The 15955-nt window shown below is 43.4% G+C and overlaps 1 protein-coding gene across 3 annotated transcripts in view; it reads right to left on the bottom strand.

The window, feature by feature from the left end:
* Positions 1 to 15681, bottom strand: part of kdm6ba (lysine (K)-specific demethylase 6B, a) — a 372203-nt gene extending 356522 nt beyond the window's left edge. For 2 of the 3 annotated variants that reach the window (XM_055900766.1, XM_055900767.1), the window contains exons 1-3: positions 15115 to 15681; positions 13013 to 13157; positions 12858 to 12895 (exon numbers count right to left, since the gene is read on the bottom strand). The gene's annotated coding sequence lies outside the window, so the exon portion shown is untranslated. The remainder of the gene's footprint in view (positions 1 to 12857; positions 12896 to 13012; positions 13158 to 15114) is intronic. The other variant, XM_055900768.1, reaches the window with a different exon arrangement.
* Positions 15682 to 15955: the final 274 nt, after the last annotated feature.

A 15955-nucleotide genomic window follows, 5' to 3' on the forward strand; every position in this document is an offset into this window, starting at 1 on the left:
AATGCAGAAGATTTGAAGAGCAAGTGTGTGTTTTGTGTTCTGTGAGAATAAGTATATGTGTTTCCTGTTCAGAGGATCACTTTGACACAGTCTCTGCACGGGTGTGGGTGGAAAGCAGCTTTGCCTGTCGGGTGAAGACCTCAGGGGAGGAAACATACACAAGTGTTTTCCATTAGCGCCGGCCGTCGCCTAATCAGCCGGTTACAGACACATTTTCAGCCGGCTACTTTTTCCACTTCATATTAACTAGGCTACTTTCATTTAAACATTTTAAACTCGCTAGTCCGTGGAGCCCTCTCCCGCTAGCATGAACGATATGCATCTTCTAGAGACCTATTGATAGGATAGGCTCAGTGGCAGATTTAGGTATAGGCGACTTGGGCAGCCGCCCAGGGCGGCATCTTGCCAGTGTCGGCACGGGGCGCCCGCACAAAACATTATGGAATGGTGACATTTGCGTGATCGTTTTTCTATCGATCATTTGGACGCCACGTCAATGATATCATGTCACCGTGTGGGACTGTGGGTCAATTAACCTTGTCGGAGTGGGCGCCCTGATTCTAGTTTGTGAGCTAGTCAGGCTACTGCCTGGGAACGTCTTCCACTCAGAAGTACGAGATGGGGAGGGGGGTAGGGGTAGGTTGACTTCAGGTCTCCCCACTGGAAGACCGAGGTAGAGGGAGCGGGGGAATCTATCAAAAAGTGCACCTCTAACTTTGCACAGTACTAATGCAATTAGTAAAATCAGTCACACTATGAAATGCTACCAAATAAACCACAATTCATAATAATGTGAATATATAGTTTCACAGACATATTGTTGCATTTTTGGGGGGTTTGTGTGAAATCGTTAAGAAAAATATAAAAGCAGTCTGCACACCACCAAGGTGAATTGGTTTAGTCTTGACTCTTGGTTGACAGTGTTGGGGGATGGGTAATGTAGTCTTGACTCTTGGTCAACCGTGTTGGGGGATGGGTAATGTAGTCTTGACTCTTGGTCAACAGTGTTGGGGGATGGGTAATGTAGTCTTGACTCTTGGTCAACAGTGTTGGGGGATGGGTAATGTAGTCTTGACTCGTGGTCAACAGTGTTGGGGGATGGGTAATGTAGTCTTGACTCGTGGTCAACAGTGTTGGGGGATGGGTAATGTAGTCTTGACTCCTGGTTGACGGTGTTGGGGGATAGGTAATGTAGTCTTGACTCTTGGTCAACCGTGTTGGGGGATGGGTAATGTAGTCTTGACTCCTGGTTGACGGTGTTGGGGGATGGGTAGTGTACTAATGCTCAAGTACCAAATCAACACAAATTGGGTTCTATTTGTCTTTGTTACTTCTTTTTGATATTTATGAGTCTTATTTTTGTATATATTTGTATATTTATTTAGTTTTAAATGTTATGATTATTTATTTGTGTTGTTCCAAATGTCTGAATAAAAATGACAGTTAGTGCAGAATGGTGCTTTTTGGGGGGGGGGGGGGGGTTGCCCAGGGAGCCATACAACCTAGAACCGCCACTGAGAGCGATGACAGGGAACCGCAGTCTGCTGTGTGTCCCGCCTCCCGGTACCATTTGTATGCGCTGTGGTTGGCTGCAATCGAATCTCTTTACACAGAGGAGGGTAAGAGTATGATGCTCATGAATTTGCTCGTCCCATGTAATGATGAGTTGAAATCCATGACTTAACAATAATTAGGCTTTCTGGCACTTTCATTTACTTTATTTTACGTGTTTCACATAGCCAGCCACGCAATTGTGGAACATAGTTGGCTATTTACTGTGCAGTGAATGACAACTGAACAACAAGCGTTGACTAGTTTATAAAAGGTGTCGAACTGACTGAATAAAGTCAATCCCCTATATCCCTTTGCATTTACATTTCACATTTACATTTAAGTCATTTAGCAGACGCTCTTATCCAGAGCGACTTACAAATTGGTGCATTCACCTTATGACATCCAGTGGAACAGCCACTTTACAATAGTAAATTTGCCATTCATAAATCATGCAGCCTGGTGATACACTGAGTGCACAAAACATTAAGAACACCTGCTCTTTCCATGACAGACTGACCAGATGAATCCAGATGAAATCTATCATCTCTTATTGATGTCACGTATTAAATGCACTTCAATCAGTGTAGATGAAGGGGAGGAGACAGGTTAAAGAAGGATTTTTAAGCCTTGAGACAATTGAGACATGGATTGTGTATGTGTGCCATTCAGAGTGTGAATGGACAAGACAAAATTTGAAGTGCCTTTGATCGGGGTATGGTAGTAGGTGCCAGGCGCCCCGGTTTGAGTCAAGAACTGCAACGCTGCCGGGTTTTTCACGCTCAACAGTTTCCCGTGTGCAGTGCTTAAGTTGAGCCGGATCCTGCTGGAACAGGTTCCTTCACCGTTCTGTTGTGGACTGTTTCGTTCCGGAACCGGTACCTCTCTTGGCATTAAAAATAATTGTCACTTTTTACAAATAAAAGCAATCAAAATTCATTTGAGTGGCCTCTTTGTTAACCCCCCCACCCCCAAAATGCCAGTCCTGGGTTTATGGTTTGCGCAAGACTGTAACTTATGTTTGAGACCAATGCGTGGCCATGGCTGTGTGAGAAGTGTGTATCGCTCACAGAAATAAAAGGAGATTCACTTTCTATGATCTCTCTGCCTCTCTCTGCTCTGATAGACATGAGCCTGCGACTCATCTCTCCTGCGTTGCACTTCATTTACTTCCTGACACAATCATAGAAGGGTTTTTAGAGGAGCTGAAGTACCCCTGATACATTGAAATACATTTGTCACAGTTATAGTGCTGTCTGTTCAGAAATAAATGAAATAATTCAGAATAGCCTACTAAACCACGAGTAGGCCCATAGTTTAGCCACAAGGTATCAATAGCTTCTTTAAAAAAATAGCTATGGATTGTGTATAGCCCAATAACAAGGCATAGCCTACAGTTGGGAACGCGCAGCAAATCTGTCAGTGAACAAACAGCATCTAGACAAAGCAGGCCTTTCGCAATATTTCAAATACAATCACGGGAAAACACGCAAATAAAAATGTTCTAAAAATGTTCCACATGTGTAACTTCCTGTAAGAGCCTGTACTCTGCTGCTCTATGCCACTACGCAAATGCATTGTGATTATATGTATGGAATGCTTTATTATAAAGGAGACTCTCCAGGTCCCCCTCTTATCACTCTCACTGTTTGTTCCGGCACCTCCCGGTATACAAATGAAGCACTGCCCGTGTGTATCAAGGTGATCCTAATGTTTGGCATATTCAGTGTATGTCCATGGCATTGCATTGGGACAAGTATACCAAATGATTTCTTAGGTTTCCTTTCTGAGGATGTTAGGGCTTACAGACGGTGACAATAAAGTGAGTGACTCTTGTCTCTTCAGTCATCGCATCGGTGAGAGCCGTTCATTTGGCTCCCTAATTTGCATAGGCTACTGGAAGGCCTAGGCTTTTTGGAGATTATCTGCAGATAAATTATGAAAATATTTGATGAAGATGGTGAATCACCACTGCAGGAACAATAACTAGTGGAGAGACTCATTCTGGTCCAAATATGATAACTAGGGCCCTCACAGAACCCAGGCATTAAAACTGAATTCAACAACATAAAAACATGTATTGACCTTAGTAGGGAATTAACTAAATGTATTCAAATGTATTAATTTGCCCAAGTTTATTATAAAACATGAACAGAATACATAATTGATTCATATTTCCTGCAACTTTCTGAAGGGGCAACGAGAATGCCCGTCTGTGTGTGGTGCGGGCCTTTACCACTTTCGGACGAGATTTTTTGAACTCGTACATTCGGGTAGCAATGCTAACTTCACCCTCATGTTGGTTCTAGCAAGCTAGCAAGCAGGCTAGATAGTGCTAAGTATCAACAGCCAATCCAGTAGGGGCTGGAAACTATAGTCAGCTTCGTTTGGTCCCTAGCAACACGATGTCGCAGAGTATGCGTCAAAAGTTCATATTTTCAAAACTTTGGATCCATCCCTGTTCATGCTCCTTTGCCCATGCTCGCATCGCCCAACGGTCCCCCGCCCACATTGAAAATTAATGGGGCTCTGTTGTTACCTTGATGCCAATGTGCTAGATGGATTTCTGCCGTTTGTGTAGCCGTTAGCAATAATGCTAATGAAAACAGGCTTCCAGTAGATGGAAAGGCTTTCCTAAAAACCTTCTCAATTAAATGTTAACTACAAGAAAGTAGCCTATGCTAACTTTAAAGTTTTTTCCAGATTTTTCCCAGGCGTCAAAAGTGGTCTCCTGATGTGGTTTAAGCATTGTTGTGGACTTAGAACAGCCAATGTTGCTGTTTTCTAGGGCCCTAACTAATGATAAAAATATAAATTTTGAGTGAAAACCTGAATCTTTTTTGGAAAAACAGAAACCTAGACGGAGAAAACGGAATTTGAGAAAGAATAAAACGGAATAAGGCAAAAAATGTACTGATTTCGTAGGTCCTAACTAATGATAATAATGTAAAATCAGAACGATATAATACTCAAGGCTGATATAACTCTTTTATTTGTGTTATTCAACCTTATAATGTGGGCTATGTACTAAATACGTTTTAATAAAATACATTATTTGAAGAACAAACATCATTCAATTCATTTCTTGCAGTAAAACTGTAAATAAAGATTTTAAATCTCAAAAGACAGGTTAAATGTTAAAAAAAGGTACTTATTATATAGGGCTCAGACACACCAACAGCGTTTGCTGGCTGAGAGTACTCAGCACCTCTGAACATAATTTGTAAACCGAGTCCGAGCCTTTACACTTTGGCCTATATGGATAGGGCTAAATTGAAATGTTTCTTACAGAAGAAACGTGAAATGCATTTACATAACCATGGTAGCAATTGAAAGGGAACATCTTTCAAAAGTGTGCACATTTCCTAAGCAATTTCAAAGCACTTTCATGACTCAAAGAAGAGTATTGAACTTTAAGGTACTTTTCTTTTTTCTCTCCTAGCTGTGCCGTTGAGGATTAAAAGCAAGCACACGTGTAGTTGTTCGTTTGGAACACAACCCTGCATCCCCACCATCACACAAATACTGTTGTTGTTTACGCAATCCAAAAACGCTCCATTATAAATCAAAATCTGTCTCAGGTGGGTATGACTTGAAAGCTTACGCTATTGCCAACACGACTAGCTAATTTTTCGAACCACGATCTTACAGTGCTATGCTTTCACAGGGCGATTCAGAGAAACAGATTGTCATTTTGGTGCGCATGGAAAGGAGTCAAGACAGAATTCAGATGCAGCTGATGAATTTTCTTCACAATAAACAAACACAGGCTCCTTCTGTTCAGAACCCAGGTTCTGACCCCATGTCATCTTGTAACTGTACATCAAACGTTGTGATCATGGGCCTCCCAAGTGGCAGAGCGGTCTACAGATCCTGGTTCGATACCAGGCTGTGTCGCAGCTGGCCGCGACCGGGAGAACCATGAGGCGACTCACAATTGGCCCGGCGTCGTCCAGGTTGGGGGAGGGTTTGGCCGGACCGGGATGTTCTTGTCCCATCGTGCTCTAGCGACTCCTGTGGCGAGCCGGGCGCAATGCACGCTGACACGGTCGCCAGGTGTACGGTGTTTCCTCTGACACATTGGTGCGGCTGGCTTCTGTGTTAAGCGTGCTGTGCGGAGGACGCACGGCTCTCGACCTTCGCCTCTCCCGAGTCCGTACGGGAGTTGCAGCGATGATACAAGACTGTAAATACCAATTATATATGACGGAATTGGGGTAAAAAATAAATAATGCTAAAATAAAACCACATAGTGATCATAAACGTTGACACTGTATCTGACATGAGTTTTATGATTTGGAGGGTGTTTGTGTTGCTTTTATGACATCAAAGCAGTATTTATTATAATCCACATCATCTCATTGTTCAAAATACACCGAGTCATCTTGATTTACAGCATTTCCCTCACTCAGACAACAAACAGTTTACTAAAGTTGGCCAATTACCGGGGGGCAACTTGTTGTTGCGTACGGTGCTCAAGTTCAGAATGTCTATCAGTTCTGTGAAGCGCAGAGTCAGCATAGCGTAGCATGTTACTGTACAGACACTACGCTTCAAGTTAGGCATTTATCAGTGCCCAAATCTGCCATTTTCAACCCGGACACGGGTACAAGTGTAAAGGGATACCAATACACTGAATTCATTAATTTTCAGTAATTTAAATTGCAAAGTAATGTCTTTCTACACAATACCACAACACATTTTTCCAATCTGGTAGCTAAACTTGATAAAGCATTACATAATCTCTCTCTCACTCACTCGGCACCCAGAGGCCATGTTTTGCCTACTGAGCCCAAACCCTTCAATAAACCTGAGCCTCTCGAAGACTCTGATTAGTAGGCTTTGGCTGTCGACTGCCATCCACAGGGCCATGTTCCACATCACCCCCTATGACCACACCCTGTAACTACACCTTCCGGCCTGCAGCGCTCCACTGCCTATAACCTGCCCAGGGGTTAATGAGTTCTCTATCCCTGGGGGCCAGGGGCTGGGTATTGTGTTTGTGTGAGGGGGAGAAAGGGGGGGGGGGGGAGATTGACTGTGATGGATCTACTAAACAGGTATCTGGCTAATGTCTACATCTGTCAGTGTGTGTTTCAAGTTAGGTTTTTAATGCCATGTGCACAAGTACAGTGAAATGCCGTTCTTGCAAGCTCTAAACCCAACAATGCAGTAGTCAACAACAATGTAATACTAAAAATAACATTGTAGAACAAAAGCACACGAGGTATAAAAATAAGAACACGATAAAGTAAGTAAGCATACTATGTACAGGGTCAGTTCTGTATGTGTGTCGTTGGACAGACCCCATTTTGTGAGATCCTTACCAGACAACAAGGTTTCTACAATGACCTCTATGTGTGTGTCGCTGGAAAACAGATTGCATGCTTACAACACAGATTTATCAAGACTGTTACCTTACAAGTAGACAGTGATTTAGACGGAATGAAAAAATATAAACAACAAAATATTTTGTATGATTACAAATATCTTATTTTATGATATTACGATAACAATATCCAGAATAGAAACAGATTGTATTTGCAGACTATAACCACAGCTCATAGTAATAAGATAAAGCAGGGTCCATTGTTTCCTATACACCGTATCCATAGGGCCCTCTGCTCTCTCCATCTTTAAACCTCCTCCCCTTCGTCCTCCTCTACTCCCTCTTTTCCCCTCTCTGGCCCCTTTCACACAAAGGCAGGGGGGAGGAGGGGGAGACGGCACAAAGCCTTGGAAGCTGTAAGCCTGCCCTGGGGGAATGAAAGGGGAGGGAGGGGGAACGGGGTATAGAGGAGGGGTAGAGGAGGGGATATGGGGGTACGGGGGTAACATGAGATCAGAAAGCCGGAACAGGAGCCAGGGAAAATGGGGGAAGGGAACAGAGAGGGTCAAGTTGGGAGGAGAGAGTGGGAAGGAGAGAACAACAGAGATTTTGGGGTGGATTTTTAAAGAAGGGATTTGGGGAAAGACCGAAAAAAAACTTTCCAGGATTTGGGGTTCTTGAGCTGAATTAAATGTCCATTAACATTCACTAAAAGACTGACAGACGATTTCAGCACAACCACCCCCATTCCATGTTATCATTTATCTCTAAATCAAACAGTCTAATCAAATCACATTTTATTGGTCACATACACGTGGTTAGCAGATGTTATTGCGAGTGTAGCAAAATGCTTGTGCTTCTTGTTCCGACAGTGCAGCAATATCTAACATGTAATCTAACAATTCCTTAACAACTACCTAATATACACAAATCTAAGTAAAGGAATAAGAATATATACATATAAATATATGGATGAGCAACGACAGAGTGGCATAGGCAAGATGCAATAGATGGTATAAAATACAGTATATACATATGAGATGAGTAATGCAAGATATGTAAACATTATTAAAGTGACTAGTGATCCATTTATTAAAATGGCCAATGATTTCAAGTCTGTGTATGTAGGCAGCAGCCTCTCTGTGTTAGTGATGGCTGTTTAACAGTCTGATGGCCTTGAGATAGAAGCTGTTTTTCAGTCTCTCGGTCCCTGCTTTGATGCACCTGTACTGACCTCGTCTTCTGGATGGTAGCGGGGTGAACAGGCAGTGGCTCGGGTACAATGATTCCCTACACTATTCAGGGCTTGTTTTCTTACATAGACTGAAATTGAGTGAACAGTGTAGAATTTTTGCAACCGGAAATGACCGCTTGACCCAATTTTTACTAAATAACACAGCCACAAAGTCAAAACAGCTTTCCCATTTTGACAACAGGTATCTCCGGCGGTAAGAATCTATAGGAGAATATCACACCAAATCACAACACTGGCGGGAAAGAAATACTGTGAAATACTATTATTCCACTATTACTGCAGATATATTATGGACATTTTCAGAAAATACAATACAAGAATTCTAAAACATCCTATGTGTGAATGTGTGTTGAGTAGGTAACACTATGTATTCATTAGTGCAGCATGTTTCTATGCGTGTGTATCAGGGTTTCCGTTAGCCAATAATAGCTGGCTTTTGGATGTTAATAAAAAACTTAGAAACGACAATAAATCAAATTGGCACCAGCCAATTGTCGGCGAGAAAAAAAATACATTGTGAAATAATGCTTTTTAGCCTATTCGTTGATGGAAATACTGTACATTTGACCAGTCATGCTTATCAGTCTATAGGTTAATTTGCATAATGCATTTTTTTTTAAATCTAGCTTAGGCCTACTGGTTGTATGAATTTGGGATAGATCTTCCCACAACTGTCCCAGAGTCTGTTTGGGCTATTTCTTTCTCGGTAAGCTGACTAATAGAATAGGTCAACTTTTCTACAATGGGGGATAGTAGATTGACATAGGCTCATAAGCAACGCATCCATAAGGCCAGGGGAAGCTAAACTTTCCCTAAGTCAATTGATAGCCTAATTAGCCTACCCTGTCTATACAGAAATAAATCAAATAATTCAAAATAGGCTACTAAAGCATGACTTGGCCACAGAGGTTCATTAGCTTCCCCTTAAACATAAATAAATTGTGGATTGATTTAAATCGCATTTCCTACAGTCAGAAGGAAAGGCAGCGCACGCAAATTGCGCAGCAAATACCAAATAGATTATTGTTGAGTTGCAACTGTCAGTGAAAAGTAGAAAGACCCAGCCAGGCATATCGCAATATTTCTCAATTCTAAATGGCTATTGCGGTAAAGAGCAGACAATGAAAACACTCTAATCTGTCGTTTAGTTATCAAAATTCACAAATGAATTGAGTGAACAACAGGAGGCCTATAGCCTATCTTACTGGCACCAGCAGAGAACATCAGCCATATCCCCCGTGCTGAGCATATTCACTTTTTAGCATTGTTGGGTCAGTGCCACTTAAAAGTTTGTTTATGGACAGTGATTTCCTCCTCCATTTTAGATGGACGTCATATTCCATTTGTGTCTCCCTTTCACATAGGCCTATTATATGGACAACGCTAATGTCTCCAGTCATATAAAGTGTAGTAGAATTGCATGAAATGTGCTTTTCCCACGCCTATAGCCCAGTCCTCTACACTACACACGCTCAGCCAGGCATTGAACAGTATTTTTTGTGAACGGTGATTTAAATATATTATTTGCATAAATTATGACTATCCAATCTACTGATCACATCACGAATAGTAAGCTATTTTACATAAGTCTGCAAATGCGATGATGCATGCTTTATAAAGTTGCATTTTTAATGGGGGAAATTTGTTTCCCCAAACTTGAAAACTCACGCTCAGTCTATGCAATGGCTAGTGATTTTGCAGCTCGTTACTGGTCTAGTTGGCTGAGGAAAAGTCAATGCGGACAGTTATTCTAGCATCTTCAAAGTGTGCAGTCAGGACACACATCCTTGTATCCTCGACATGCATATTCTGTTAAGATGAATTACCATCCTCTAAATGTGATTTCTGTCAATCTGACCACCGTGAGTTAGACTCTCTAATCAGATTACGCAACCAATGCATATGGGTCTGGTAAATTTCTGAAATGTGTGGTAAATTAAAATGCTGCCGGTCAAATGTCCAGTGCCACATTTTCATAAAGGAAACCCTGGTGTAGCACCTTGAAGATCTCTATCCCTGACCACAAAACATTGTTCGGTAACACCTCGATCTCTTACCAATACATGTAACTAATTAACTAATCAGCTTCTGCCTCTTTTCACCCCTCACTAGCCCCCTATAGAGTTGTAGTGTTGACACATGTGTCCTCCTCTCCTGCCCCACCTCTCTCTACACACACACATTACCACACAGGAACACACACACTTATCTGACACCATCTCTGATCTTACCAGGGACCTCTCATCACCTCTCGCAACATGGGAAAGGTATTTTACACAGGTACACACACACACACACACACAAACAGCATGTTAAAAACTGAAGTAACTGTTGGTGTAAAGATAGGTCAAGAGTGTTTCAGAGTGAGGCACAGGGGTGCCAGGCAGGATGTCGCTAACAGTTATGCCACCGTGCCAATCACCGAGCAGACATATGTATACTCCTCTCACTCTCTAGCTCTCGCTCTGTTTTGACTCTCTCTCTTTACTGTCTCTCATTAATGTAGCTGATCCCATCAACCGCGGCGTGCCCATGTCTTCAGCAAGTGGGCACAGTAGATGACGTCATCTCCTTCCTCTCCTCCCTCAGTGTGACGCTCTGTTCCCTCTCTCCATGAAGAGGAGTGCGAGAGAGCCGCCCGCCCTCGTTCTCTCTCTTCCCTACTCCCACAGCTTCCTGCTGCCTCCTAGAAGTCCTGAGTCAGCTCTCTCTATCTTGCTGTCTGTATCCTCCAGTCTGGTTAAGGATTCATGGTCCTATATTATGCAGCCAATTTGTTTTGAATGACTATTCAAACAAAGAGCAATAGATAGATTGGTGATATAGGACAGAGAAAAAGTGACAGAGAAGAGATAGAGAAGACAGTGAAGGTGACTCTACGCAGACGTCTGAGACAGACAGTCTCTGCAGTCTGTGTGTGTGTGTGTGTTTTACCAGAAACAGGCCTGTAATACACACACACAAGCAAACAAACGCACGGCGAGTGACATTGTTTGGCAGGTAGGCAGTGTGCGCTGGATCAGACTCATGGCCAGTGGTAATGGTAATGTAATAAAGCTGAGAGAGGCTGAATGACTGAGAGACCCAGGTGTGACTCTGTGGGGTCCTGGGGAGAGGGGGGACAGGGACGGATGTGTGTGTGTGTGTGTGTGTGTGTGTGTGTGTGTGTGTGTGTGTGTGTGTGTGTGTGTGTGTGTGTGTGTGTGTGTGTGTGTATATGTGTGTGTATATGTGTGTGTGTGTGTTTTGGCTCCCACCCAGAAACACAACATAAAGCCCCCTGTGACATGATGTCATGCTTTAACAAACAGAGTGAGAGAGAGATGGAGAGAGAGAGGGATGGAGAGCGACCGAGAGAGAGAGAGAGAGAGAGAGAGAGAGAGAGAGAGAGAGAGAGAGAGAGAGAGAGAGAGAGAGAAAGGGGAGAGCGAGGGCATCTGCCCAGCTACAGTCCAAATCAAATCGACTACACACAACTGGATTTCCTTTGAAGGCGTCAATAGATATTTAAGACATTTACAAAATTGTTACAGTGAGAGCGAGCCAAAAGCAGAACACACAAGACTGCCCAGTCACAGCAGAGAACAACAGCTGTGAACGAGGGAGGAGAGGCCAGAAAACACATTGTAGCTCTCTCTCTCGCTCTCTTCTCTTTCTTCCATCCATCATCCCTCTTATCATTACCGGCCATTAAACCATCGAGCTGTGATCCTCTCTGTGACAGACAGACGGTGAAGGGAGAGAACTAGGGACCTCACCACTGGAGCTGTGATCCTCTCAGTGACATAAAGACGGTGAAGGGAGAGAGCTAGGGACCTCACCACTGGAGCTGTGATCCTCTCAGTGACAGACAGACGGTGAAGGGAGAGAACTAGGGACCTCACCACTGGAGCTGTGATCCTCTCAGTGACATAAAGACGGTGAAGGGAGAGAGCTAGGGACCTCACCACTGGAGCTGTGATCCTCTCAGTGACAGCCAGACGGTGAAGGGAGAGAACTAGGGACCTCACCACCGGAGCTGTGATCCTCTCAGTGACAGACGGTGAAGGGAGAGAGCTAGGGAACTCACCACTGGAGCTGTGATCCTCTCAGTGACATACAGACGGTGAAGGGAGAGAGCTAGGGACCTCACCACTGGAGCTGTGATCCTCTCAGTGACATACAGACGGTGAAGGGAGAGAGCTAGGGAACTCACCACTGGAGCTGTGATCCTCTCAGTGACATACAGACGGTGAAGGGAGAGAGCTAGGGACCTCACCACTGGAGCTGTGATCCTCTCAGTGACATACAGACGGTGAAGGGAGAGAGCTAGGGACCTCACCACTGGAGCTGTGATCCTCTCAGTGACAGAGAGACAGTGAAGGGAGAGCTAGGGACCTCACCACTGGAGCTGTGATCCTCTCAGTGACATACAGACGGTGAAGGGAGAGAGCTAGGGACCTCACCACTGGAGCTGTGATCCTCTCAGTGACAGACAGACGGTGAAGGGAGAGAGCTAGGGACCTCACCACTGGAGCTGTGATCCTCTCAGTGACAGACGGTGAAGGGAGAGAGCTAGGGACCTCACCACTGGAGCTGTGCAATCAAACGCAAAACACACAGACACAAACATGCAGACAAACACACAGACACAAACATACAGACAAACACAAGCACAGATGCACAACAGCAGCATACTGTATGTATAAATGCGCAGACATCCACACAGACACACATCCTTACCTGGACAACTGCGCGCTCCCTCCGACCAGACTGCCGCCCTGCAGGAGGGAAACGTCAAAGAAATTCTGTCAATGCAATGAAGAACGCTCTCAAATCAAAGTGCTCCTTTATCAGATGTAAAAGTATGATATCACAAGACAGGATTCCACACTAACCATTCCCACACTCCATTTTGAATGGCTCCCTGATGTTTCTGTAAAGCCCTGACCATGATGCCATCTGCAGGTTCACATGTCTAATGTTCGTTCAGGTGATACCAGGCTGGCAGCATACCGAGGCTGTGCCATGGTAGGTCTCCTGCTGTGAATACAGAAGCATGTTAGTGGACTGACATTACGGTAGAAGAGCCTAGAGGCCTGGCGTGACAAGCAAGGACTCACATAGTCTGTCTGAGGAGCAATCATGGTGTTTACGAGACCATTACGGTTAATAGGTATCATTTTCAGTTATTGTTATAGATTAACGCGCTCGTCCTGAACATGTTACAACGCCGTGCGTTGTCTGAGCGTGTGTCGGCCCCTAGAGGATTTCAAATTGTATTGCATTTTGACATTTTCTTCCCAGACTAGACGTTTGCCTGCAATAGCTTGATCCATGTTTTCACAAACTTTTGTTGTTGTTGTTGTTGTACGATATATGTAGTTATAACCTGAGAATAATTCACTGACGGGGTGCTCATTACTCAATGAGTAAAGTATCAATCTATTCCCGAACGAAAACAGATTGCAGTCAGACTGCAGTATAACATATTACAACATGATGTGCAAAACGGTACGCAGCATCATCTGGATATGTGTGCAACTAAAGTTAAACATTCACCTTCTGCTACCATTTCTGTCAAGCCGTCTACACATATAGTTTGACCAATACGTTCCATAAATCCAACGTATGCACGACATATACGTTCCATAAATCCAGCGTACGTACCACTTCTGGTGTACCAAAATGCAATAGCTCTGTCGGTGTGATGGAGGCATAACTGCATATGCATCCAAAATAACTGCTTTTTTTTACTGCAGTAATTTTGCAGTGTATCTGCAGTTACAGTGCAGTAGAACTGTAGTACACCGCAATCATTCTGCAATTACTGCGTCCAAAATACCACAGTCGACCGCAGTTGCTGCACATTTACTGCAGTTTCAAAACTTTTTAACTTCAAATATACACTTCGGGTGGAGTTATCCCCAATTAAGGTCCAGCATAACTTACCGTTCCTTCACATAACCTTGTCAAGATAAAACTTTAAAAATGTGCACTCTGATTGTCAACTTCACTCCCGAAAAGATGGGGCTACATTTTAGTCCATTATTGCTCCGGAATGGTGCAGCGGGTAAGGTCAAATACAAATAAAACAATATATAGACCTGCGGCGTCCTCTAGTGGGGATAAAACAGTGGTTACCGAAATGGGCCAGGAGCGAAAGGAGAAAAAAAATACATTAAAAAAATCATAGAGATAGATAGAGGACTCATCACGTATATACCTCTTGCAATTGAGGGCTTTCACCATTTTAAAGTAGTCAACTTGGTTGGGATTTCTATGCGTTGGGAGCATTGATGCATTATGCCCTCCCAGATAACGTAGATTTTAACTCATGAGTTTGGAGAAACCAGCCAATGAAGAACAAGCAAATTGAATACTTTAAAATGGAGATAGCCTCAATGACGCTGGCTATGCTGTCACAGACACTACAATGGCACATATACAAAGACCAGTCCTCTATCTTTCTCTATTGAAACAATTCAAACGCCTTTCCTGGAAATTCTACGGAACCGCCACAACTTCACCACATGACATTTCAGAAAGAAAATGCGACACTCCTTCCCAGAACACTAGAAGGCCCATATTTCATTCAATGGCCGCGGGTACTTAACCATTGATTAATATAGTAGCACAGACACGACATTTTTGACCCTGGCACTACTGATGAACATACAACGACTTGAAGGCTTTTATTACGTTTTAGAAGAGAACCCTCAAGCAGCACCTCAAATGAAGGCATTCCCGTCACATCTCAACTCATACTAGGTTCCCGTAAACCCATTCGACCTCATCATGAACATATCAGGAACAAACACTTTCGATATTACTAATTGTGAAAAGATAAATACAGCTGGCAGAAGTAAAGCATGCAAATGCTTGCTACTTTCCCTATAGATACGTCTGGTTGAAGGCTACCAATAGGAAACTTCTCATATACCTTGTTACATTGTAGCAGCGTGTGTAATAGAGGGTTGCAACAACGTAGCCTAATTACCTGTTTGTGAATGCAGATTTCTCATGGGAGGTGCCGTTGCTGCTCTCATTGTTAAAATACTGTAACATAAAAAACGGCTACGTAGCTTCTTTGCCCCAAATTACGTGTTTGGCCACGTAGCCCTCCAAAAACGTTAACAAAATTAAGTAATAGGTGAATACTGTTCCAAAAATCCATAATGCATTTGAAAATATCGGTTTGGCGAAACTACACGTAGATACATTATGAAATCCTTGCTTGGGATAGATTAGAGCGTTTAGAGAATCACCCATTGGCATGGCATTACGATCAGACTTCTTGTTACATATTCTAAAACCCGACCAGTAATTTATATCTTGCACAGTCATATCGTCCTCCAAAATGAATGTACAGCCCTCTCAACTAAGAACTGAACATCCCTTTTCAAAATCGCCAATCCACATATGTTGTAGCTGCGTGCACCGCGCACAGGTTTGCCACAAGCATGTTCAATCCAAATACGCGTTTTTTATTTTTAGGAGGACACCAGGATCACAGTGATGGCTATTAGGAAATTGCGCAGTTCTTAATCCATTGAAACGCAGTCTCTTCCCCCCCCCCCCCCCCCCCCCCCCTCTTCTGTGATGTAAATGCTCTTCTCTTCCTCCTCCCTCTTTCTTACCCTCTCTCTTTCATGCAGGTTCATTTTCGGGGAACCAGTCTTGTACATAAACTGCCCCGCCTCCCTACTCACTGGCAAACACACTGTATGACTTGCCGAAATTCCATTAGACCCTGATTTTTCCGTTGAGTGTTTGCTCAGTCATTACTTCTATAGTTTAAACTGGACATGTTTAATGTAAGTCCATGAGAGCCACTCGAA

This window comes from Salvelinus fontinalis, chromosome 36 (genome assembly GCF_029448725.1).
Source record: "Salvelinus fontinalis isolate EN_2023a chromosome 36, ASM2944872v1, whole genome shotgun sequence".
Lineage (NCBI taxonomy): Eukaryota > Metazoa > Chordata > Actinopteri > Salmoniformes > Salmonidae > Salvelinus > Salvelinus fontinalis.